Source organism: Carassius carassius, chromosome 13, assembly GCF_963082965.1.
Source record: "Carassius carassius chromosome 13, fCarCar2.1, whole genome shotgun sequence".
NCBI lineage: Eukaryota > Metazoa > Chordata > Actinopteri > Cypriniformes > Cyprinidae > Carassius > Carassius carassius.
In genome coordinates, this window is record NC_081767.1 from 2505275 (window position 1) to 2532571 (window position 27297).

Genomic DNA, 27297 nt, shown 5'->3' on the forward strand with positions numbered 1-27297 from the left:
GCTGTACCTTGTTCTACGCGCACTAGCGCAGGCGAAACTAGGAGACCACTAGGTAAAGAGCCGCTAGTCGGTTCCAACAGGACAGCAGGAGCATCACAAAAGTGAGGGGAGCAGGTGGCTGCCACCAATTTTACAGTGCCTCCTGGTATATGAATGGGCCTTCTACCTCTAACTTTAGCTACACCCATTTTGGGTGGGAGAGAGCTGAGCTGGACCCGATGACAATGCTGCAAGGCGTGCCGCCATGGGAGTGAAGCATGAACTACCGGTGGGAGATCAAACAAAGAAGAACCATGTTGGCCAAACAGTTCAGCATAACATTCTTGAATAACATTCATTCCAAGCACACCCGGCACAAGTGGAGGGGTTGGCTGACCTGGGGGATCTTTAACCACTAGCCAACCTCTTTGGGGGATTACCTTCCCTAATACTTCAACTGTTAGCTCAGCATACCCGATATAGGGTATGTCTAGACCATTTGCAGCCCGAAGCTGCAACCAATTACACTGTTGAAGTTTATCCTTGAAATGTTGCACAAAGAAACTCTCCACCAAGGTAGATACCATAGACCCTGTGTCTAAAAGACAACTGACAACTACTCCCCCTACTCTCACAGCTACCTTCGGGCACTGAGCGACAAGGGAGGTTACAGGGTGACTAAAATTGTCCTGATTCTGAGAGCCGCTACCATCCCCTCTCAGCGTGTGGCTCTGCACACTGAAGGGAGCTAGTTTTCCGACTGAGAAACTGAGACAACATTAGCCTGAGCTTGGGCCTGGGGGATGCGATTAGGAGCTACTACTCTCTCATTGTTACACTCTCGAGCGTAGTGACCAGGCTTTAAGCATCGCCTACAAATAACAGTTGACGGCCGACTAACTAGAGGGGGGTGACTGGGGTAGGCTGGGCGAGCTACTCCCTGTAAAGTAGTTAAGGCACTAGTTAAGTGGTTGATCTGTTCTTGTTGCTTCAGCAACATGGAGCGCAGCTCTGCCATTTCTGAACTTGCCATACTAACGGGCGATGAGGCTCTGCCTGGCTGAGTTTTGGAGTACTGCAGAGCACAAAGAGAGGGAACTGAATGACTCCTACCCCTATTAAAGTCACTGGGCCTGCCCTCACACTCCCACCGGATGGCAGCAGCACGCACTTCCAGCATGGACATCCCTGGGGTCTGACGGACAAGTCTCTTCAATTCCCTGCGAAGATCCGAGTCAATAACGTGCTCTGCAAACTGGTCACGGAGCAGCATGTCAAACTGGGGTACTGAGTCAGGGGAGACCTGTTTAACTTTATCCATCAAAGAAAAGAGAGCATGTGAGTATTCTTTTAAAGATTCACCATCTAATTGTTTTCTAGAAAAAAAACTTTCTTGTAAGGCAACATAAGACTGGGAACACCCATAAAGTTCTTTGAGAATATTTGCAATCCTTTCCGGGTTTTCCCGATCTGCCCTTGGCCTATAGCGAATCTCATCTTTAGCCTCCCCATCCAGATGATCAAACATAAAGTAAGCTTTGTCAAGTGCACCCAAATGTCTAGTACGCGCACAAACCTCCACCTCTTCCACCCACTCAACAATGTCAATACCCACCCTACCCCGAAATACAGGACACTTCCGTTCCCTAGGAAGATAAATCAACCGTTCGTGGGAAGCTGGGTTGGCAGAATTGTCCGGCTGAGGCGGCGGTGGTTGCTGCTGCTGCAGGCGGCCATTGTCTGCCTGCAGCTGACGGATCTGTTCTCTCAGCTGTTCAACTTCATCCATTACTGCAGCAGAGTAATGCCCACGTTACAGGAGAGGCGGGGGGTAGTCAGTGGCCCTCCCACTGCTCCTTTAAGTCCCACGCCGTGCTCACTGCTGCTTTGCCCTTAACCTATTACTATGCCTTGAAAATCAAAGTATACATAGACAAAAAAGGAAAAAAAAGAAAGAAAAGAAAAAAAGACACGTCTCTGTGTGCAAGGACCCTGCCGACTACGCCACTTTGTGACCCGATATATCTTTGACCAGATCTAGATTTAAAGGTTCTTGACTACGCCACCTGGTGCCTCTCACACCAGGATATACTTTGCACCTTAACTGCTAATTATCTAATCGAAGGCAAGCAGGTTCGTAGCAATACACCAAAGATGAACTGAACAGAGACGTGCTTTCAATATAAAAATAGTAACAAAACTTTATTGTACAATAGTATAATACAAGAGTCACATCGTCATACTGGAGGCACAGTATTAAAACGAGAGACTAGACCTGGTATTGGCTGTTACAAGAGACAATACGATTAACAATTTAATTAGAAAATACTGATTCACTGTCAAGGCAGGTTACCTGTCCGGGATACGAGTGACGTTCACCGCCCGTGCTCTGGATACTGTAGCCCACGATCACGTGCACACACACACACACACGCACACACACACACAGGCAGGCACAACCACTACAAGCCAATGATTCAATCAATATTGTGAAGTGCAGATTACCACTACAATACGTGGTGCAGTGCGCGAGGACGGAACCAGGAACCTCTCTTATGAGCAGCTACTCTAGTACTCTAGAAAAAGAAAGAAAATTACAAGAAAGTTATCACTACCAGAGTGGATAGAGAATGTAAAACTATACACCACTAGTACAGCCAATACCATATCAGTCGGACAGATATGTAGACGGAGGCTACAGCAAAATAACCACAATAAAAAAGAAAAGAAAAGATATCTATAAAACTTAATTTGGGCAAGGCAAAGCAGCAGGAGCAATCTGTCTACAAACACAAAATCATTAAATTTAGTGCTTGATATACACAATGCACAAATAGTCCTGTAGCATCGCAAACATTTCATAAAAACATTATTTTCTTTTACCTCAATGTAGACATACGAACTGACACAGCGGAAAAACAGCCCTTTGCGCCAGTCTTCACAATCCTACATAACAGTTGTTACACACAGCATATTCATCAAATACATTTATATTAAGAGTTGACAATAAAACACAGTCATGCATTACGTCCGGGCAACACAATCAGACTCCTTTTACATGTGTTCAATGCTTTTAGTCCTAACACACTGGATCTACCCGTAACACAATAAACAAACATTTACCTTCTTAATGTTGCTGCTTAGTTGCGGTACAGCGACCTGGCAGGTGCATTGCCCAAGACCTGTGCGCAAATGTGCTCATTAAAATGCATGTCCCAGCAATGACACCCACGTTATGATTATCAGTAAAATGCACAAATAATACCTTCAGTAATACACAGCACGATTACCCGGAAGCATCTGGCAATCAGTCAAACACCTATTTTCCAATAGCCCAGTCTTAGATACAATATAAATGCTTAGCTTGCTACATCATATAAACATTTACCATACCTTCGTTGCACAGGAAAACCACATACCCAAGCAGTAACAAAATGTATCTGAACACCAGAGAATCTCTCTAAGCCCAACAGTGCAGACTATTTTATAGGAACTGACCTAGACGCAAATGAGTTGTTTAGCCACTCACGGCTAGCTGGGTGACGTCAGAGGACTACCGTAGCTGCAGAGGGACAAACTTCAACAGGACAGCGAATACTCTGACGGTTACATAAAAATGCTGTGACATTATGATGTGAAAATACATCCTGTATGAATCAGGATCAGCAAAATTGTTCTATTTATTTAAGGCAACACATGCTAAAGTGTTGGCCAGCATATTTAAGTGTGCATTTGTGCATCCTATATCACTTATTTATCCAGAATTTAGGATGGTCCTAAAAGGTCATTCACTGTAATTACTGACATTCAGTCTGTATACTTTCAGCTGTGCAGTATTTTGTGCAATTATGTGAAATGGCTCTATGCATTTAGTTTAGTTTCAACTGTACAAACATATATCAGCATAATTCCCCAGGTGTTAATCACAGTGGAATAAGACAATTGGGTCCCACTTTCAATTGTGTCCCTAATACCTGTGTACTTACAAAGAAAAAAAAATATGTACGTAGTATGTAACCACATTGTAAGTACACATTGGTACATATAATCTACAGCTGTTTATTTCTGTAACTACACACATGTAACAGCCCTCAAATGTAACTATATAACTACATTTTGTAACAACAATATGCATAAGAGTAATTGGAACCACTGGATCCAGGGGATGGAGATGGGTAGGTTTAGGGATATGTAAAGTGGGAGGAGTTAGATCTTGAGTTGGAGCTGGTGCACCACTGTAATAAAAGTTTACTTACATGGTAACTCCTCAGGAACTGTCCACAATATAAAGTGTAAACATTCTGGACACCAACCACAATTTATATGTAATGCCTAACTTACTGGCCACTGCTGTGTAACATCAGAGTAATTGCATGATAAATCTAACATACAGTTGTAGTCTCTGGCCCAATCAGATACAATTTTTTTTTTTTTTTTTCAGAAAGGCAGAACAGGCCCTGGTTCAATAACTAGCAATCCTGATATCACTGGTTTTATTCCCCAAAGGAATGCGGGCAGATCACAACTCATAATTCATGTACCCTTATGAAAGACACAGAAGTCCCATAAAAGTGGACTGTTCTCTATAATTAGTTCATAGGAAAACCTTACTTTGAATGAACACACATACTGTATCCTTCAGGTCAATGTGTATATTATTGCTGTTCTTGTATATTTTATTTTGTACTGTATACTGTTTTATGTATGCTTATGATAGAACCACTCATTCATGTCACCTTACATATACCATGTTTGGTCTCTATGAATTTGTCTTCTGATGATCTAATTGAGAGTGTATATTATATGTTTATACCTATGCAACATATTAGTGTTCTAAGAACCTTTAGTAGATTTATTATTATTATTATTATTATTATTATTTTTTTTTTTTAGCATTAACACCTAATCAAGTTTCATATGCAAATGACCATGTCCTCACACAAAGGGTCATAAAACTCTATAGTATTTCCAACCTCCCACTTGGAATTTCAGCCTTTCTCATTGGACAAGACCATCCTGAGAAGTGTGACCTTAAATGTCAATGTCAATGTCACCTTTATTTATATAGCGCTTTAAACAAAATACATTGCGTCAAAGCAACTGAACAACATTCATTAGGAAAACAGTGTCAATAATGCAAAAAATGAGAGTTAAAGGCAGTTCATCATTGGATTCAGTTATGTCATCTCTGTTCAGTTAAATAGTGTCTGTGCATTTATTTGCAATCAAGTCAACGATATCGCTGTAGATGAAGTGTCCCCAACTAAGCAAGCCAGAGGCGACAGCGGCAAGGAACCGAAACTCCATCGGTGACAGAATGGAGAAAAAAACCTTGGGAGAAACCAGGCTCAGTTGGGGGGCCAGTTCTCCTCTGACCAGACGAAACCAGTAGTTCAATTCCAGACTGCAGCAAAGTCAGATTGTGCAGAAGAATCATCTGTTTCCTGTGGTCTTGTCCTGGTGCTCCTCTGAGACAAGGTCTTTACAGGGGATCTGTATCTGGGGCTCTAGTTGTCCTGGTCTCCGCTGTCTTTCAGGGATGTAGAGGTCCTTTCTAGGTGCTGATCCAGCATCTGGTCTGGATACGCACTGGATCCGGGTGACTGCAGTGACCCTCTGATCTGGATACAGACTGGATCTGGTGGCCACGGTGACCTCGGAACAAGAGAGAAACAGACAAATATTAGCGTAGATGCCATTCTTCTAATGATGTAGCAAGTACATAGGTTGTTATGGGAAGTGTTTCCGGTTCCGGTTTACCTAATTAATGCAGCCTAAAAATCCTTTAACGGATTTGGATAATAAAAGCATATTAGTATGTTATGTGTATGCCAGGTTAAAGAGATGGGTCTTTAATCTAGATTTAAACTGCAAGAGTGTGTCTGCCTCCCGAACAATGTTAGGTAGGTTATTCCAGAGTTTAGGCGCCAAATAGGAAAAGGATCTGCCGCCTGCAGTTGATTTTGATATTCTAGGTATTATCAAATTGCCTGAGTTTTGAGAACGTAGCGGACGAAGAGGATTATAATGTAAAAGGAGCTCATTCAAATACTGAGGTGCTAAACCATTCAGGGCTTTATAAGTAATAAGCAATATTTTAAAATCTATGCGATGCTTGATAGGGAGCCAGTGCAGTGTTGACAGGACCGGGCTAATATGGTCATACTTCCTGGTTCTAGTAAGAACTCTTGCTGCTGCATTTTGGACTAGCTGTAGTTTGTTTACTAAGCGTGCAGAACAACCACCCAATAAAGCATTACAATAATCTAACCTTGAGGTCATAAATGCATGGATTAACATTTCTGCATTTGACATTGAGAGCATAGGCCGTAATTTAGATATATTTTTGAGATGGAAAAATGCAGTTTTACAAATGCTAGAAACGTGGCTTTCTAAGGAAAGATTGCGATCAAATAGGGACACCTAGGTTCCTAACTGATGATGAAGAATTGACAGAGCAACCATCAAGTCTTAGACAGTGTTCTAGGTTATTACAAGCAGAGTTTTTAGGTCCTATAATTAACACCTCTGTTTTTTCAGAATTTAGCAGTAAGAAATTACTCGTCATCCAGTTTTTTATATCGACTATGCAATCCATTAGTTTTTCAAATTGGTGTGTTTCACCGGGCTGCGAAGAAATATAGAGCTGAGTATCATCAGCATAACAGTGAAAGCTAACACCATGTTTCCTGATGATATCTCCCAAGGGTAACATATAAAGCGTGAAGAGTAGCGGCCCTAGTACTGAGCCTTGAGGTACTCCATACTGCACTTGTGATCGATAGGATACATCTTCATTCACTGCTACGAACTGATGGCGGTCATATAAGTACGATTTAAACCATGCTAATGCACTTCCACTGATGCCAACAAAGTATTCAAGTCTATGCAAAAGAATGTTGTGGTCAATTGTGTCAAACGCAGCACTAAGATCCAATAAAACTAATAGAGAGATACACCCACGATCAGATGATAAGAGCAGATCATTTAAAGACCTCACATCAGTGGCCCGCCTTCAGTCTGCAGTTCTTTTACATTTGGACACTCGTTCCAGGCCAAGACAATGCAAGTATGATACATTTAACTAAACGAATCAGAGGTTTAGTATAAGCTGTAGAGCCCGTTCTAAAACGGCACTAATGGTTTCAATCAGGTGGTTAAGTGACTCTTTTCATAGCTTCATTCTCTGGTTTTTCTCTGATGGTTTCATTCATTCACTTTAGCTCCCCTTCTGTATTTGAATTTACGACGATTTTACGAACTCTGACATAAGCATTACGTTTTGACCCATTCATGGCAATATGGATTCTGTGGGCCAAAATTGTTTTATTTGTAACAGCTATGGCTTGTGACATCCAAAATAAAAAAAGAAAAGAAAAAAAAGAAACGAAGCCATGGCAAAGAGAATGGCTGAAAAGCAGAGATAAGCATGGACTTTCTGTTCTTCATAAACATCTCGAGATGAGAAGGCTATTTCTGAATTTCTAGTCATATTGCCGGAAATACAACAGGTATATTCATTCATTCTGAATAACAAATGAAAAATAGAGCTGTGTGATTATCAAAAATTACTATGTAGACTGTTCACATAGATAATATGTGGGTTTTATCATCTTCTGATCAGTCAACTTCAGATGGATCACCAAATCGTGTCACTGCACATACACCACAAATTTAAACCACAGCGTCCGATTGTTTTTGACATGTTTGAAAATTATCGGGAGATCGGGAGGTGCTCTTAACATTCACAGATCGCTCCGCAATTGTTTTTACACGGTACGAGCTGCGACCATGCGAGCATCTGCAAGCTCGTATGACAGCAAAAATCACATTGTGTTTGCCTGCCTTAAATGTTCACTGGACGAACAGATTAGTTGGTCATGGTCATTTAATTCTGCTACAGTTACCACTGGCATCTCATATGAATAATTGTAATTAATCATAATTAATTGTAGTTATTTATATACATTTACCTTTTGAACTTATTTACTATAAAGTGTAACAATTTATTTTCCAACAAGTGCAGTTAGTCCTGTTACAGATTTGTACTTTCATTACCAAAAAGTGTTGTTACCAATGTCCTGTTACACATGTGTACTTACACATACCATTCAGTGGGTTGTTACATATGTGTAGTTAAACAAACATTAAAAAGTGTACTTACACTGTGGTTACATACTACTCTATGTACACATCTAGTTACTATGTAAGTACACAGATTTTAGGGACACAATGTAAAGTTGGAAATACAGTTGTTTTCTATAACAATATTTCTAAAATGTTGTTTAAATATCCAGATGAGGCATTATTTAATTAAATATGCATGCAATCGCATACAATCCAGAACAGAAATCTGTAAATTGCATAAAGCCAGATTAAAATTTATACTCTATGCTTTCGTAGAGGAGATTTCTAATTCCTATTTTTATCACTTCATAAAATACTGTCAAAAAAAAAAAAAAAAAAAGAAAAAAAAAAAAAAAAAAAAAAAAATATATATATATATATATATATATATATATATATATATATATAAATGAAAATTCACCATAAACTACCATTATTTATTATTTTTATTTATTTATGTTTTTTGTTTTTTTGTTTTTAATTCAGAATTGTTGAAAAAAAATCTATGATAATTCAGTGTAGTAAATTGTTGGTTATTCATTTACTTGACCTTCAGTTAGAATTATGTTGACCACATTCCTTTGCATATAAAGTCCTTTTCCCATTATTCTGTTAATCTGTTGCTGTTTTTTCACTTCAACAATAAATTCAAGCAAACTTTTCTTAGCTGATAAGCAATCATTTTTAATTACCTCAGAGGCTTCATAACGCTAATTGATCCCTTTTTACATTAAAAGGAAGTAGAGGGAAAAAAAGAAGAAGAATAAAGAAAAGGCCCAGGAGGTAAAACAAGAATAAAAGAGAGTGGAGGAGAGACGTCGGGCCCCTGGTTGTACTGCCTGTCCTCACCAATGAAGCCTCATCTCTCTTGGGCTTTGAGAAGAGCTTTTCTGCAGTGTCTGCTCTTTCCTTCTTTCTCCCCTTCAGTACACCCTGATATCAACACTTTGATAACACATTCCTGGTACCAGTGCCCACCCACTAATTACATAATTCACTTTTTTTTCTGCTCTAATTTAAAGCAACTTTGCAAGTTTTATCATTTATTAGTTACAGTTTGAATGGGTGTGCAGTCTTCTAGGAAGTTACTTTCTGCACTGGACCTTGGCTCATTAATGCAAGAGAAAGATCACAGATGAAGCGTTGCGTCATTGGTGAATCATATTAGCAATGGCATCTGAATGATAGATAAGGAGCCATTAAAGTAATCATATCTGAGGGAAACGCTTAAAGCAAAGTCATAAGGGTTTGAAACGACATGAGTGTGAGTAAATGATGACAGGATTTTCATATTTAGCTGAACTGTTCCTTTAAGGTCTCCAGGACACTGCTGAGTATGTCTGTTTCTCAATATAAACATGCATGGAAGCATTTACTAAACTGTGTTGACATTCAGTTTAGCAGCAGACATTGCTGAATCATTCGTCCACCTACACCTTAAATTAAATGTTAAATAAAAAATGAAGCTTTTGGCTTCACTAGACATTAACTGATGGACTGGAGTAGTGTGTGTTACTTGTGGATTATTGTGATATTTTATCAGCTGTCTCATTCTGGCGGCACCCATTCACTGCAGAGAGTCCATTGCTTAGCAAGTGATGGAATGGTAAACTTTGCACCTACATCTTGGCCTGAGGATGAGTACATTTTTAGAATTGTAAATTTTTGGGTGAATCTTTTTGAATATACAAAATGTTTTATTTTTTTAACTACAGTTTCTTACTCTGTAAGACATATCTGTTATACTTATTTTATTATATTTTCTAATTTATCTACTAGGCAGTGTGGTAAGAAAGTAATTTCAGATGCTGTGTGTGACTGTTTAAATATTTCAATATCTTTTATTTTCTTTCGACAATTGCCTTCATCTCTTCCAACTACTTTATAACTGCATTCAAAAACTTAATTCAAAATGGCTCCATCTTTTCCCTCAAATTATAACTCTAAGCATGCATGTATATGTCTATATCATAGTGTTTGTTCATTTTGAATGAACTCTCACGGTGTACACATATGTGTCTTCTCTTCACGGGAAGGCAAATACCAGCAGTTTAGCTGGAGGGTGTCTTTTGAGTTTGCTTCCCTGACGATCACCACGTCTGAGCGATTTACCATCGCTTTGATCCAAGGCTTGACACTGATGGGCAGCAAATTAAGCAAATGCAAAATTTGAGCAAATTATCTGTGCCACCCACTAGCCCGGGGCAGGAGCCTATTGCTGGCGCTGGTGGACAAGCATCACATCACCAGAATTGCCCATGCTGGAGCGTAGGCAGTTAATGAAAAATAAATAAATAAACAGAGCTCAAGATAAAGCATGGCGACCCAAAATCTCTGAGTGGGCTGCACATCAGCACCACCCACACTTTTCAATAACACAGTCCTCTGAAGGCAAGGCTGAGATGGCCGAAGCACTTGGCCCTATTGAGGCTCCGGACCGAAGGTTGGTAAACATATTTGATGATGTGAAGTATCTGTCCAACCTTATCGTGTCCAGATCAGTGAAGTGATATAAAAGGCTACAATAGTATGTAGAAGCAAATAAGCGTTATTTTCTCCACTTGATGTCTATTTTGGATGCAAACCAATTGCCTTGTTCTGTAAATATCAACAGTCATATAAAAAGGAAGAAAGATCCATAGCATTACATTTGACTCCTGAATGCTGATAAACAGGAGCGAGATTTGTTTTAACAGTGTCATTGCTAACACAATAAAACACAATGAAACCAATCTCTAAGGGCTCTAAATTATCAACATGATCAAAACTAAATACTTTTTTTTATGCAAAATCAACTACATGCCTGCTGTTGCCTGACTAATGATTTATTCTTTTTCACAAATAAAATGCCTTTTAGGGGCCGTTTACACAACACAACACCATTTTCTAAATGATTTTGACATTTATTTACATAACAACAGTGTTTTGGGGCCTGAAAATGCTAACTTTTGAAAACGGGTTTCAAAGTGCAAATTTTTTAAAACAATACTATTAGCGTCCAATATAAACTACAAGAACAAGATTTGTTGATGTCATGTTCATGTCTATTATGTGTTCAGACATTAGTTCTGTATGTGTGCAGGTAAACAACATTATTTACAAAGTGACATCACCAACTACTGGCCTGACATGCATTATACAGTGTCTGAAGTCAATTTTGCAGATACATGTAAACAGGATGGTTTTGGCAACATCGTACATGAAAAACACAAAGGAAAACATTTCTCTTTTTAGTACAACGTTGGTATGTAAATGCATTATTTGACTAATTGTAAAATTGTTCATCTTAAAGTTGTCATATACATATAATTTATAAATATTTTCATAAAGTAAACATAAGAATAACTGCCAAGTTCTGTCATGAAACAGATGGCACAGGCTGATGGGTCGGTCAAGAAAACTGATGATATTCATAGCGTTAAACTTTTTGCCACAAGCTGATTTATGCATGTTGCATGCACAGCCAATACGATTATTGTATTAATTTAAATGGTTGGTTAGCATTCAGTAGATTATTTTGCAGCGCTCTTTCAGAGTTCCTCTGAAATCCTACATCCCCTGCTCCACCGGTTTATATCTGCTATGGGTTATTATATATGCTACTTGTGCAGCAGCATTGTCTTAAATGCTCACAGCACATTATTGTCATGTGTATTGGCAGTAGCAATTCATGTACTTGCTTTGCAGCAGCAATAATCTACCCTAACAGCAATAACCAACAGCAGTACACTAGCTTAGCAGATCTATTTTGCCAAGACCAAATACATTAACATTATTGTATCCATTACCATGATAAAATCTTCAAAAAGTTTTCATGATACAACATATATATATATTGTAATATTTCATGAAAAAAAATATATATATATATATTGTTAAATTGTATCAAATATGACAATCAGTCATTTGAGGAACATTTATTTGTTCATATCGCATTTATCATTGTATTTCATTGCATTATATGTTTAGAAGAGATTTTATCATAAAAACTAAGCATTTATCATCTTATTAAAATATCCAATCGGAAGATATAGAGTAATGACTTATGTTATATCAACGTATGTACATTTGCTATACTGGTATAAAGATTTTATTGTTTTATGTTACAAGCATCAAAATTTCATCTTACATTTTGGCAATATAATTACCTGCACCTTCACCAAACTGAATATTTGTGCTCATTTTGGTCATCAGAATATATGTGGGTCTTTTTTTTCTTTCCCCGAGTATGAGCTCCATATTCTTACTATATCATACAATATGAGCCATAAAAGCTTGATGTATCAAAACAGAAGCAAACTTAACTACTCTATATTTAATGTCAGGACAGAAAAGGACCCGAGAGCAGATGAGGCTGAAAAATGTAATTTTATTAACAGAAAACAGCACAGCTTCACAGCGTACTGGCAGTGAGCTCAGTCTCCGTAAGTGCCAGGAGAGAAAGGGGCATGAAGCCAGATCGGGAGGCAGGAGAATAGTCGAGCAGATCAGGGTCAAGCGAAGGTGCAGACAGAGCGGAGAACAGTGAGCAGCAACGGGGTCAAAAACAGGCTAGGTTGAAGTCCAGTAGAACAGTCAGAGAAACTCTGTGGAGCAAAACACACGCCACACCAACTGGGCAGAGAACAACCTAGCGTTTAGATCAGACAGGACAGAAGCTGAAAACGAACTGGGGCCCTCTGTCAGAAACCATGTCCTCCGGAAGACCGTGGATCCGGAAAGACGTGATGAATGACCACCCGGGCCGTTTCTTTAGCTGAGGGGAGTTTAAGGAGGGGAACGAAGTGGACCACCTTGTAAAAGCGATCCACCACTGTGAGGATCACTATATTGCTGCTGGATTTGGGGAGTCCAACCACAAAATCCAGGGCAAAATGGGACCAGGGACGGGACGGTGAGCGTCCTCCGCCATGGCAGGCCACCAGAACTGCTGGCAGATGACAGCCAGTGACTTCCTCACGACTAGATGGCACATGATTTTGGACGAGTGACCCTACTGGAGAACGGTGGAGCGGACTAATCCGGCCATGAAGAGCAGACCCGTGGGACACCCAGCGGGCAACCGAGTCCCTACCCCTGCGGTCGTCTAATGCACTCCTCGATTCCCCAGGTAAGCGCCCCCCAGCACGCATCCCAGAGGTATTATAGTGTCAGGGGCAGATCACCTGGAGAAGTGAAAAGGTGCGACAGTGTGTCAAGTTTAATGTTCTTGGACCCAGGTCGGTAAGAGAGGGTGAAGCACTTCGCTCCTTCTACGGAAGACAAAAGGTGTGATAAAAAGCACATGGATGCAGTTTATTATCTAGGGAGGATAGCACGGCACCGACACCAACCTCTGACCCTCCACCATGAACTGCCGGGAAGGATCTGGAGTCACCAGGATGGGGGCTGAGGGGAATCTGCATTTTAATTCACTGAACACTGCCTGAGCGGTCGCTGACCAACTGAAATTGACTTAAACATTTGTTGGATAAAAATTGTTGAAACCCAGGAACCACTGTCACACCTTACGGGAGTCGGAGATGGCTCTCACCTTCGCAGGGTCCACGAAAATTCCCCCCACCGAAATGATGTGTCCCAAGAATGAAACTGACTGAACATGGAACTCGCACTTCTCATTCTTAACGAACAGCTGATTCTCTAACAGCCACTGAAGCATTTTTCGGATGTGCTGGACATGCTCCTGAAAAGAGGAGGAGAAAATTAAGATATCATCTAAATAAACAAAAACGAATCTGTCATTCGTGTCCATTAGCACGTCATTGACAAGTGCTTGAAAGACTGCTGGGGTGTTGGACAGCCTGAAGGGAAGAACCAGATATTCAAAGTGCCCACGAGGCATCTTAAAAGTGGTCTTCCATTCGTCCCCCTCCCTGATCCGAACCAGATGGTAAGTGTTGCGAAGGTCCAATTTCTTGCTCCCTGCAAGTGATCGAAGGCTGAAGATATTAGTGGCAGAGGGTACAAGTTCTTAACTGTGATGTCATTCAACCCTCAATAGTCCATGTAGGGACACAGAGAGCCATCCTTCTTTTTCAAGAAAATAACCCTGCTCCAGCCAGAAAAGAAAAGGGATGAATAATACCGGCTGCCAGAAAATCACTTAAATACTTCTCCATCACTTCACACTTGGGCGCGGAGAGGGAGTACAGCTGTCCACGAGGTGGAGGAGCACCAGGGAGGAGATCGATGGCACAATCATACAGTCGATGAGGGGTAAGAGATACAGCCCGGGACCTGCTGAAGACCGAGCATGGTTACAAGAAGGAACTCAGGATAGATCCGCCTTCTGCTCCTGTAGGGAAACAGGATCAGAGACCAGGGAGGAAGCAGCCAGAAGGCAATGTGTGTGACAGTATTGACTCCACTAAAGAACTGAATTATCCGGCCTGTTAATGTTTGGCCCCTGACGAGCGACCCAGGGGTGACCAAAAACCAAATGAGCAGATGCAGACTTACAAACTAGGAACTTGAGGTCCTCCCAGTGGTTCCTGGAGGTAAGGACGCTCACCGAATCAGTGATACGAGAAATCCACATAAGAGGCTGGCCGTTGAGCGACTGACTGCAGGTGGTTGGATATGTATATCCCGAGCGTGCGCCCAATCCTCATCAATGAATTTATCCTCTGCTCCCGAGTCTGTGCTGAAGCCTTAAAAAAAAAGCATGTTTAGTGAAATGAGAAACAGATAGGAAAGTGTGTGACCTGTAAGTGGGGGAAATGGCACTTCCACTCAAATTAACTCTATGTGGTGAACGGATCGCCTATACAGGACAGGAGTGAGCTTGATGTCCTTGAGCCGCACAGTACAGGCAAAGGCCCTCCAACAGGTGCCACTGTTTCTCCTTGGGCGTGAGGTGCAAGCGATCCACCTGCTTGGGTTCACACTCCTTGGCACTCAGGGCTGGGGGAGTGGATGCGACTGGCTCTGAGTGTGCTCGAACTCAGCGGCGAAGCTCTCTCCTGGCATCTATATGGATGGACAGACTGATTAAATAATACAAACGATCAGGAACTTTGCGGGTGTACAGTTAATCTTTGACAGAGTCACGGAGACCCTCTAAATACGAGCAATAAGGGCCTCGTGTTCCATCCACAAGTAGTGGCCAGGGTGCAGAACTCCACAGAGTAATCAGCCACCGAACATCTGCCCTGTTGAAGACACGCTAACAGTCTGGACGCCTCCTTTTCAAAAACAGACTGATCAAAAGTTTTAATCAGCTCCTCCTCAAATACAAAAATCAGAACAGCACCTGGCCTGCGATTCCCATACTGCGGTGCCCCAATAACGCACTCTACCTGTGAGCAGGGACATGACATAGACCACCTTGGACACTTCTGACATGTAGGTTCTAGCTTGTAGAGAAAACACCACCACACACTGAATAATGAATGATTTACAGCTTGTTGGCTCTACAGCATAAGTGGGGGGAGGGTAATTCACTCTAGGAGGGGCCCAGGGGGCGCTGAAGCAAATTCTTCCCAAGTGAGACAAACGAGTTGCCCCGCCAAATCAGCGATTTGAGCTGACAAGTTGTCTACAGACCAGCGGGTGGAAGACAGTTCCATCTCGTGATGGCCCAACACCGCTCCCTATTAATCCAGAGCAGACTGCCAAGTTGAGCCTTCCGCTGGATCCATCTTAGGTCAGTGTATAGTGTCAAGACAGAAAAAGACCCAAGAGTGGATGAGGCTGAAAAATCTAATTTTATTAACATGAAACAGGCGATGGCCTAAAGGTCCCAAAGAAAATCAAACGCTATTCAGTTCGCAAAATGGCTCAGTCCTTACCTCCAAGCTGTACAGCGTACAGGCAGGGCGCTCAGCCGCTGTAAGTGCCAGAAGAGAAAGGGGCAACAAATCCAAATCGCGAAGCAGGAGAATAGTCGAGCAGATGGGGTTTAAGCGAGGTGCAGACAGGGCTGAGAACGGTGGGCAGCAATGGGGTCAAAAACAGGCTAGGTCAAAATCCAGTAGAACAGTCCAAGAAACTCTGAGGGCAAAACACACATGACACCAACTGGGCAGAGAACAATCTAGCATTTAGATCAGACAGGAGAGACAGGATGGAACAGAAGCTGAAAACGCCAATTCACAGAACACACTAACAAAGAGTGCTGAAACCAAGCAGAATAAATAGGGTGAGTAATGAGACAGAGGGAACAGGTGAGTCAGATGAGCCATAGCTTAGATTGCTAAGAGAGATCAGCTGGCGCTAGACCGAAGGAAAAGAAAACCAGAGAAAATAGATTAATATTAAAGAGAGAGAGGAAAACAGAAAAAATGAATGAAAGTGTAGAAAACTAGATGAAACGAATTGATAAACAAGAAGTAAAAAAGAAATAGAAAAAGGACAGATCATAGAAGAGTCCTGACATTTAAATATATATAGCCTTACTCATATTATAGCTTAAATTAGACCACTCTAAAATTTTATGTAACTGACTGAAACGTTATGGCCAGTCTTGGCGAAAACAAACAAACAAACAAAAAAAACTAATAACGATAATAATAATAAAAAAATAAAAAAATAAAAAATAAAAAACTTTAAGGCTGTTCTAAGCATTTTGTGCAACTGGCTAAACTCAGAATCACTGTATTAATCTGTGCTGTGCATGCTGCATGCTAGCTCAATGTCACAGGTTGACGTGAAGCGGAACTATTTTTGTTTCCCAATGTTGTTTCCCTGTGGGAGCGATTTAAATGTAACATCAGGCCGGTTCCGGGTCCTTCCGTGTAAACAGTCCGGCCGGGCTTAGTAAATGGGAAAATGAGCATCAGCTGTGTAACAAGCGGCGATTGAGCCGCGCGAGAGACACGTATTCGCGAGAGGGATTATAAAAGGACACGTTTGTGTGGAGAGGGGGTGACGCATAGCATACAGAGATGCAGCTAAAACTATATTGGCCAAGTTGGATGTTGTACAAGCATTAAGAATATGTTCTGGGGCGTTTCATACGTCACCGGCAGTGGCAATACAGGTGGAAATGGGTGAGATGCCTCTGCAATTAAGAAGAGAACAGTTGACAGCCAACTATTGGGCAAACCTGCAAGGACAGGATAGATCTCACCCCACAAGAGAAGTTATACAGGTATGCTGGGAGCATGAAAGGGTTAAAAGTCAGAGTTTTGGATGGGTAGGTGATGCTATTGGGAAAGAGATGGGACTAGAGGGAAAGGAATTTAGCCCAACAGTTCCGCTGCCAGTCAGACCACCATGGCTTCTTTTGCAGACTGGATCTAGAGATTTTAAATAGCCACACAAGGAATAGAGAGGGGTTGGATGTTTGCCAGGCATTTTGTGATAGGATGAATGATAAGTATAGTAAATATTTGGTCATATTCACTGATGGGTCTAAAGATCATGAATCTGGAAAAGTTGGATCTGCTTTCAGTGTACCAAAAATGGGGGTAGAGATGCAAAGTAGACTTTCTGATAATTTATCAGTATTCACCGTTGAGTCGGTGGCTGTTTGGTTGGCATTGCAGTGGATAGAAGAAATGAAACCTGCAAAAGTTGTCGTATGCTCAGACTCTAGTGCAGTTCTGAAGAGTTTGAAATCATTTAGATCAAAAGCAAGACAGGACATAATATATGAAATACTAGAACTTCATTCACGGATTTGTCAGATGGGGGCAAGGGTAAAATTTACATGGGTTCCAGCACATGTGGGGGTGAAGGGAAATGAAACCGTAGATAGGTTGGCAAAACAAGCCAGTAAAAGGGAAGATGTGGATATATCAATTACAATAAGTAAGGCAGAAGCCAAAGCACAAATCTGGTCATAAATTAATAAAAAATGGCAGATATATTGGGATGCAGAGGAGAAAGGGAGACATTTATATAACATTCAACAAAAAGTTGGGACAGAGAGGGTTACGGGAAGGAATCGAATGGAAGAAATTATCTTCACTAGGTTAAGAATAGGACACTGTGGGTTGAATAAGTATTTACATATTATGGGTAAGCTCATATCAGATAGGTGTGAATTTTGTGATAATATTGAATCTGTGGAACATGTGATGAGTGTCAGAAATATGAGAAGGAAAGAACAAAGATTAGCGAGGGCATAAGAAGGTTAGGGGGACAAGGAAATTCACTTGAAGAGTTGCTGGGGAAACCATTAAATGATATGAGTACACTGTTATTTCGATATTTAAAGGAAACAAGATTGGCAGAAAGGATATAAGTATTATCGGTGGAAGTTATTTCTTACAATAGGTGTTTTTTTTTTTTTTTAAGTTAGTTAATTAGATATCTCCGGTCCACACTCCAGTACAGTAGGTGGCGGAAATGCACCATTAATGTTGGATGCCAACCGCCGTTAAACATCAACGAAGAAGAAGAAGAGAGGGGGTGACACAGAGCGGGGAGAGACTGCATCTTAGGAGGAAGTAGCCTTAAATCGGCGGTTTTGTTATGGATCTGGATCCATAAAGGGAGATAATGCTAACAGAGGAAGAGAGGCAGTGGATCTATGTTACTTCGTCAAGCAGTTAAGTGTCATCTGTAATTTTTATTAGGAAACCTAATGCCTTCGGTACCCGCTGTATAGAACAGTTTGGTGAAACTGCCCCGGAGTTTATTGAAATCCGGTTTGAAGCCTCTAATGCCCATTGTGTGTTCATAGTTCACTTCCCACACAGTTTTGGATGTACAGTATCATCAATTGAGAGGAGGGAGTCGGCTGGGACCGTGAGTGGAGACCTTATTCACTGTGAGTTGCAGTGCTTGGTGTGAAGTGAACACGTGTGACCATTTGAAGTGATCGATGCATGCACAGGTGTGGACAATATAATTTTGTGTCCCCAGTTGGCATACTCGCTGGTCTCGAGTGCCGAATTGAAATTAACTAACTGCTGTTTGTTGAGTGTATGCTGTACAGTATTGCAGCTCCATCCTGTCTGATTTGAAGAGGATTTGTTGAATACTCATGCATTACTGTTTGACTCCATGATTCGAAGAGGAACCGCTGTGTAAATCCCTTACCAGGTATGCTCCATTACTTACTTCTGGCTGTCTGAAGAGGAATCACTGCGCGAACCCTTTAACCAGTGTCTGTCCCATCACTTACCTCTGGCCGTCCGAAGAGGAATCGCTTTGTGAATCCCTTACCAGTGTCTGCTTCATTACTTCCCTACGGCTGTCCGAAGAGGAATCGCTGTGTGAACCCCTTACCTGCGTCTGCCCCACTACCCACCTCTGGCTGCCCGAAGAGGAACCGCTATGTGGATCCCCTACCAGTTTCTGCTCTATTACTTACCTCTGGCTGCCCGAAGAGGAACAACTGTATGAATTCCCTACCAGTGTCTGCTCCATTACTTACCTCTGGCTGCCCAAAGAAGAACCGCTGTGTGAACTTGAGTCGGATCAGCCTTTGTCTTTTTAGTTTAGGATTTAGCCTATTTTAATTCAGTAAAATACAACGTTTAAGACCGATTACCTTGTCTGGTCTCGTGGTGTCTTTGGGTAACTCCTCGAGGTGGTACGCTTAATAGGGGTGGTGTGAGACACGGGGGGAGGCCACCCCGGCCTGTGACCTCAATGAATAAACCAGCAGCAGTGGCAGCTCCTGGGGAGGTCTATGTTACTTTTTAAATTGATACATGGTTATCTCAAGGAAGTCTTTTCCATATCAGACTGATTTGCAAGTAAATATAGTCAGCATTAGGCAGGCCACACACTTCTTGTGGTACTTAGAGCACTAGGCTAAAATAATGAAGTTCGAGGAAGGATCAGTGTTTTTTTTTTCCTCTCAGCACTTCAGCCACAACTCACTGGGCAAAATGTCAATCGTGTACTGACGACCCTACCCACCCACATATGAACTCCTCTCCCACCTTGGCAGGTGATGAGATGTTCACTGAGCCGTAAGTGCAGGCAGTAATAACATAAAAAAAACCTCAGTGAAACCGGTTGCATTTTCATTTAATTTTCTTCTAGCATCTTCTTACTCCCTTTCAGAATGCTCATTTTCTTTTCACTCTATATCAGTGGCTGCGAGTCACAAAACCATATGGCATGTGGTATGGCAGTGACATGAATCACGGATCTCCGAGGCTGTGGTAGGTGTTCCCCTCGGCTGAAATTCAGTATAGATCTCAACCAGTTCCCCTTGACAGCTATGAGATCTGAGATTATTTTCCCCTCTCAAAATAAAAAGAGAAGACCTTAAATTACCTAGAATTTCAGAATGGATTTTTACAAGGTACTGTAAAAAATAAAAATAAATAATTCAGCTAGTAGCAAAGGTAGACCCCCCCCATTTCTCATTTACTTAAATTTGATGAACTAAAATAGCTTAAATAAAAATTCATAATAATAATAAAAAAATAAAAAATAAATCTTAATTTCACAAATGGTCTTCAAATCTGCATTAATGGATCAAACTGGTTGAAATGAATGTACTAATTACATTTACTGTAACTCCCTTTATCATCACATTGGCTCACATCTGATTAAAAATGAACATGAAACTTTAAATCATCTCTGAGCCGGATTTAGTGAGCATTCAGCTTGGATAAATTAAACCAGCTCCTCTGTGCCTTTAATATTCAATTAAGGTTTTGTTGACTTATGTTCTGGAAAAAAGGTAAATGTTAATACTTGCATCTTAAAAAACAACTGTCTACATACAATATGCTCTTATCATATATAATTATTGCTTTTAAAGCAATTAGAAATAAATCCATTCATACATGCATAAACTTACTGAAACTTTGATGTGCCTTGCATTTAGTAAATTACATGTTAATATATACATAAATGTTAAAGTAGTCCCATTAATCTGGAAGCACACATCTATTTGAACTGAAAAATGATTTTACTCTGAACAACTAAAACCCAAAGAAGGGACATTGTGTCCTCGATTCAGAAGACACACCAATGATCTTATTTTTATTTATTTTTTTCTCTCAAAGGACTTCTAAGACAAAGCTGATATTTAAACGCATCATAACTGGGCACTCTAAGAAGTCTCTGAGCAATTATTATTATTTTTTTTAGGTTCTCTGTCCTCGTCATTTCTTCCTGTCTCTCTGGTTTAAGCTAGATAAGGTTTCTTCTCGTCCATGGTGTCCTCTGCACGCTCCTCTGGTCTTTCTGTGGATGCGGAGGCCATCACTGCGTAATGTAATTTCACAGTTCATTAAGAGCAGGCCTTGCATGACCCAATGCAGGCTTGAGTAATGACACAACACAGATTAGCCATTATGGCCCTTGCGGAGAACTCCACTCTTAAAAAATACACCATGCCTTCTCCTTAAGCCATACGCTGAGTCTCATTAACTGGACATTAAAGACCTTACAGAGAACAATCGTGGTGGAAGTTGAAAGAGGAAGACTGTTGCATGACATTCAGGGAGGAGGTGAGACAGGCACTTAGTGGCAGTGACCACTGTAGAGAAGGGAGGCAGCTAGGAAGGTACATGGTATGACATCTGGACAGAGCAAGGAAGACAAAGAGGCTTGGTGATAGAATGAGCAAGTGTAGGAAAACCTAAGGAAAAAGAAGCTAGTGAAAAATAATTGGGATAGTCAGAGAGATGAAGAGAGTAGACAGAAGTACAGAAGTCTGTCTCGCAAAGCAAAGAAGGAAGTGACGAAAGCTAAGAAAAACGTGTATGATAAGCTGTATGAGAAGTTGGACCCTAAGGAAGGGAAAAAGGACCTTTACCGATTGGCTAGACAATGGGACAGAGCTGGGAAGAATGTGCTACAGCAGGGATAGGCAACTTCGGTCCTGGAGGGCCACTGTGCTGCAGAGTTTAGCTCCAACCCTAATTAAACACACCTGAACAAGGCAATCAGTGTTTTCAGGATTACTAGATAGATACAGGCAGGTGAGTTTGTATGAGGGCTGAAGCTAAACTCTGCAGGATAGTGGCCCTCCAGGACCGGAGTTTCCTATCCCTGTGCTACAGGTTTAATAAAATCTTGGTAAGTGAGTACATGCCTTAAGATTAGAGAAGAAGTGTACTTGTACCGATCTATAAGTAACGAAGCAGATGTGAAGAGCTGCAGTAACTACAGGCTCATAAAGTTGCTCAGCCACACCATGAAGTTGTGGGAAAGAGTAGTGGTAGCTAGATTTAGAGGAGAGGTGATGATTTGTGAGCAGCAGTATGGATTCATGCCAGGAAAGAGCACCACAGATGCAAAGTTTGCTTTGAGAGAGTAGTCCAGAAAGAGTTGTATTGCGTGTTTGTGAATTTAGAGAAAGCGTATGACAGGGTGCCGGGAGAAGAGTTGTGATACTGTATGAGCAAGTCTGGAGTGGCAGAGAAGTATGTGCGAGTGGTGCAGGATATGTATGGGAACAGTGTGACAGTGGTGAGGTTTGCAGTAGGAATGACAGATTGGTTCAAGGAGAAGGTGGGATTGCATCAAGGATCAGCTCTTAGCCCTTTCTTGTTTGAAATGATGATGGACAGGTACCTCCATGGAATATGATGTTTGCAGATGATATTGTGATTTTCAGAGAGAGCAGGGAACAGGTGGAGGTGAGTTTAGAAAAGTTGGAGGTATGCACTGGAGAGAAGGGGAATGAAAGTCAGTAGGAGCAAGACCGAGTACATGTGCATAAACGCGAATGAGAGCAGCAGAACAGTTGCAAGAAGCAGATGGGGTGAAGGTGGATGAGCTTAAATATTTTTGTTCAGTTTTTCACAGTAATGGAGAGTGTGGTAGAGAAGTAAAGAAGAGAGTGCAGGCGGGGTGGGTGGCAGAAGAGTGTCAGGAGTGTTTTGTGGTAGAAGTGTACCAGAAAGATTGAAAGGGAAAGTTTACAAGATGGTAGTGAGACAACTATGTTGTATGGCATGGAGGCAGTGGAAATTACAAAAAGACAGGTGAAGGAGCTAGAGGTGGCAGAGTTAAAGATGCTGCAATTTTCTTAGGAAATGACGAGGATGGACAGGATCGGAAATGAGCAAATTAGAGGGACAGCACAGGTGCAGTAGGAGAGTTTGTAGAAAAAGTAAGAGAGGTAAGACTAAAATGGTTTGAGTATGTGATGGAGTGATGCAGGGTATGTCGGGAGAAGAGTGTTGAGGCCACTGGACAGAAGGAAAAGATGATGACCAAAGAGGAGGTTCATGGATGTGGTGATGGAGGATAGGCTGGTGGTTGGTGTAATGGAGGAAAATAGATGGATTATTCGCTGTGGAGACCCCTAATTTGGAGAAGCTGAAAGAACAAGAAAGAGACAGAGCAGAACTTAGCAGAGGTCAGGACAAAGAAAAATCATCTGTTGTTATTTCATACTAAACAATGGTAAGTATAATGGGTAATGTTTAAGTTGATATAAAATGAATCTAACATATTGATCATGTTCTATAATTGTTTTAATAAACGATAAACAAAAGCAAGACTGAAAATTTATGGTTTAGGCCTATTGAGTGTTAAAAAAAGTACTATGCACTGTTAACGGGTTAAATTATGTTCAGAAATATAATTTTAAAAAGGATATTGGTATTGGTATAACATTAACCTTGATATCAGATTCAAACAAACAAAGAAATATAATTTTTAAAAAGGATATTGGTGTTGGTATAACATTTGACCTTGAGATCAGATAGAAACAAATAAGCACTATGTGGTATGTTTATGATATTTCCTTATCCATTTTACAGCAACTTTCAAAAGAAAAAAGAAAAAATGAAAAAAAAAAAGATACAAAATATCGTAGTGTCTATTTAAACTGAGTGCAAATAGCCCACCTTGTTGGCTGAAGCTATTTACACTAACTCCACCCACCATGTAATTCGTATAGTCAACGCAACAAAAGACAACAGACGATCATCAGCCTCGGTGACGCAGATGGTAAAACATGCGCTGTATTCACTTTGTCGCGATCAACCTGGGTTCAAATATGCCTTTTGGCAAACTTTTTTCTCCCTTTTCAAATTTAAAATCACATCAGAAAAGTATTTATTTTTTTAATGAAAATTAACAATATAATCAAAAAGTTTAAAATAAAGTATCGGGGAGGGTTAGGATAGGTGTAGGGAGGGCTTTGTTGTCCCAGTAAGCTGGCAATCATTTAATAATTTGAATTAAAATGACAATTTACACTCAATAAGTTGATCCTGTATACTGTTTTACGTACTACAATACTGAGGTGCAAATAATTGCCAACATTTGCAATAAGTATTACATTTTTAAAATAGTGTCAATAGAATCTACTTATTTGCACTTAGTGTAAATAGCATATCACTAAAAATGCTAAAATTTGCACTTAATGTAAATCACATCCATTGATATTTGCACTTAGGGTAAATAGAATCTATTGCTAAGAAAATATGGTATGTTCACAGTGTAAATAGCTGCTGCCAAAAAATATCTGAAAGGAACATCGGGAAATAATATTATTAATAATAATAATAATAATAACAATAATTATAATAATTATAATAATAATAATAATAATAATAATAATAATAATTATTATTATTATTATTATTATTATTATTATAACAACAATAATAATAATAATAACAATATCAGATGTAAAATATAAATTAGCACTTAGGTTAAGACAAAGAAACATCATCTGCAGATTATTTTCATACTAAATAATGATAATTATAATGGATTAATGTTAGTTTATTTACATTAAAAAAAAATTAAATATTCACCATGTTCTATAATTGTTGTTAATAAATGATAAACAAGAACAGAAGTCTGAAAATGTGCAGTTTATACACAAGAATATCATTCAGATGCACTGTTAAATGGCTACAATTACCCATTTCATCCTCAGAAATATCCATTTAAAAGCAATATTTGTGTTGGTATGATTTATATTATTAACCTTGATATCAGATTGAAACAAAACTGGGCAGTAAGTGGTATGCTGATGATATAAAAAATAGATAAAAAAGGCATTGTTTTATTTTAACTAAAATATTCAAGTGTATTTACTTTGCAGGGGTGTTTTGCCCCAGAGATAAGAAGCAAATATGTAGAAATCTTGAACAACAAATTTGACTTAATGGAAATGAGTGTTAATGAAGCTTTTACATATCACATCATTAGCATGTGAGCTGCTCACAGCGCATAATGAATGCAGCTCTGCAGGTGTGTACTGAACAGACTTAAAATAACCATTATTATCTGCAAAAACATAATGATCATCATTTGATACTTACACAATGATAATACTCACATCAAAGACAACATCATAAATACCCTTAAATGGTTCTGTAAATGGCTGAGACAATCTTTCTTTGCACATGGTGTGTGTATGCTGAGTGACTGTGTGTGGGATTGAGGGTGGACAATTTTCGTGCCACAAAATTGTCATCTCTACTTCCTGTTGGCCTTCTGTAGCAAATTGTAGCTCCGTGTAGCTGTTTTTATTTTATTTTTTCTCTAGAATCTTTATCTTACTATCACTCTCTGTTTTTTAAAGTGTTTTTCACAAGTTCATCAAACAACCCCAGTAAGAATATTTCATCAAGCACGGTGAGTAATGGCTTCTCCCGTCATTGTTACTTGCACCTCTTGCCACATGTACAGTTTATCTATCTCTGTCGATGATGAGGGATTCACATGTGATAAATGCAGGGAAATAGTTAGGCTGACAGAGAAGATTTCAGATTTAGAGACATGCATCCAAACTTTAATTGAGGACAGTAAGAATGTTAGGGCTCTAGATACGGCTTTGAATGCGTCTAGCTCAGGGATTCCTGTACATTGTTCGGTTCCGGAAACAGAGCCCCAGCAGCAGGGCAACTGGGTGACAGTGAGGCAGTGTAGTCGTGGGTCAAAACACCGCTCTTCTGTTCCGATCAAAACATTAAACAGGTTCTCCTCACTCAGTGATGCACCCACTGAGAAACCTGATGAAAGTGCTCTAGTTATTGGTGATTCTATTGTACGGAACGTGAATATAGAGACACCAGCCACCATAGTCAAATGTTTACCGGGAGCCAGAGCGCCTGACATCTTGGCAAATTTAAAAGTGCTGGCTAATGCTAAACGTAAATACAGTAAGATTGTTATTCATGCCGGCGCTAATGATGTTCGACTTCGCCAGTCGGAGATCACTAAAAATAACATTAAAGAGGTGTGTGAACTTGCAAGCACGATGTCAGACACTGTAATATGCTCTGGTCCCCTCCCTGCTTACCGTGGTGATGAGATGCATAGCAGATTGTCATCACTCAATGGCTGGATGTCTAAGTGGTGCCCACAGAATAACATAGGTTTCATAGACAATTGGACGAGCTTTTGGGGCAGACCTGACCTGTTTAAAAGAGATGGTCTTCATCCCTCCTGGGGTGGCGCCACTCTTCTCTCTAGAAATATGGCAAATAGTCTTAGTGTTTATACTTGACTAACTGGGGCCCAGGTCAGGAAGCAGACAGACTGGCTAAACCGACCGTCTGCTAGCCGCCTCCCGTCACAGAGGTCAGTTAATTCTCAGCACATAGAGACTCTTTCACCTAGATATCACACAATAGAGACTGTGTCTGTTCCCCGAACTAGAAAATACAAAAAACGTCCAAACCAAGTTAAGATTAACAATTTAATTGAGGTTCAACAAATAAAAAACAGAAGCAATATGGATAAACAAATGATAAAGCTTGGCTTCTTGAATATCAGATCCCTTTCTACGAAAACACTTTTTGTAAATAATATGATCACTGATCATAATATAGATGTAATCTGTTTGACAGAAACCTGGCTAAAACCTGATGATTACATTATTTTAAATGAGTCCACCCCCCAAGATTACTGTTATAAACATGAGCCACGTCTAAAAGGCAAAGGTGGAGGTGTTGCTTCAATTTATAACAACGTTTTCAGGATTTCTCAGAGGGCAGGCTACAAGTATAACTCGTTTGAAGTAATGGTACTTCATATAACATTATCCAAAGAAACAAATGTTAATGATAAATCCCCTGTTATGTTTGTACTGGCTACTGTATACAGGCCACCAGGGCACCATACATACTTTATTAAAGAGTTTGGTGATTTTACATCCGAGTTAGTTCTGGCTGCAGATAAAGTTTTAATAGTTGGTGATTTTAATATCCATGTTGATAATGAAAACGATGCATTGGGATCAGCATTTATAGACATTCTGAACTCTATTGGTGTTAGACAACACGTTTCAGGACCTACTCATTGTCGAAATCATACTCTAGATTTAATACTGTCACATGGAATTGATGTTGATGGTGT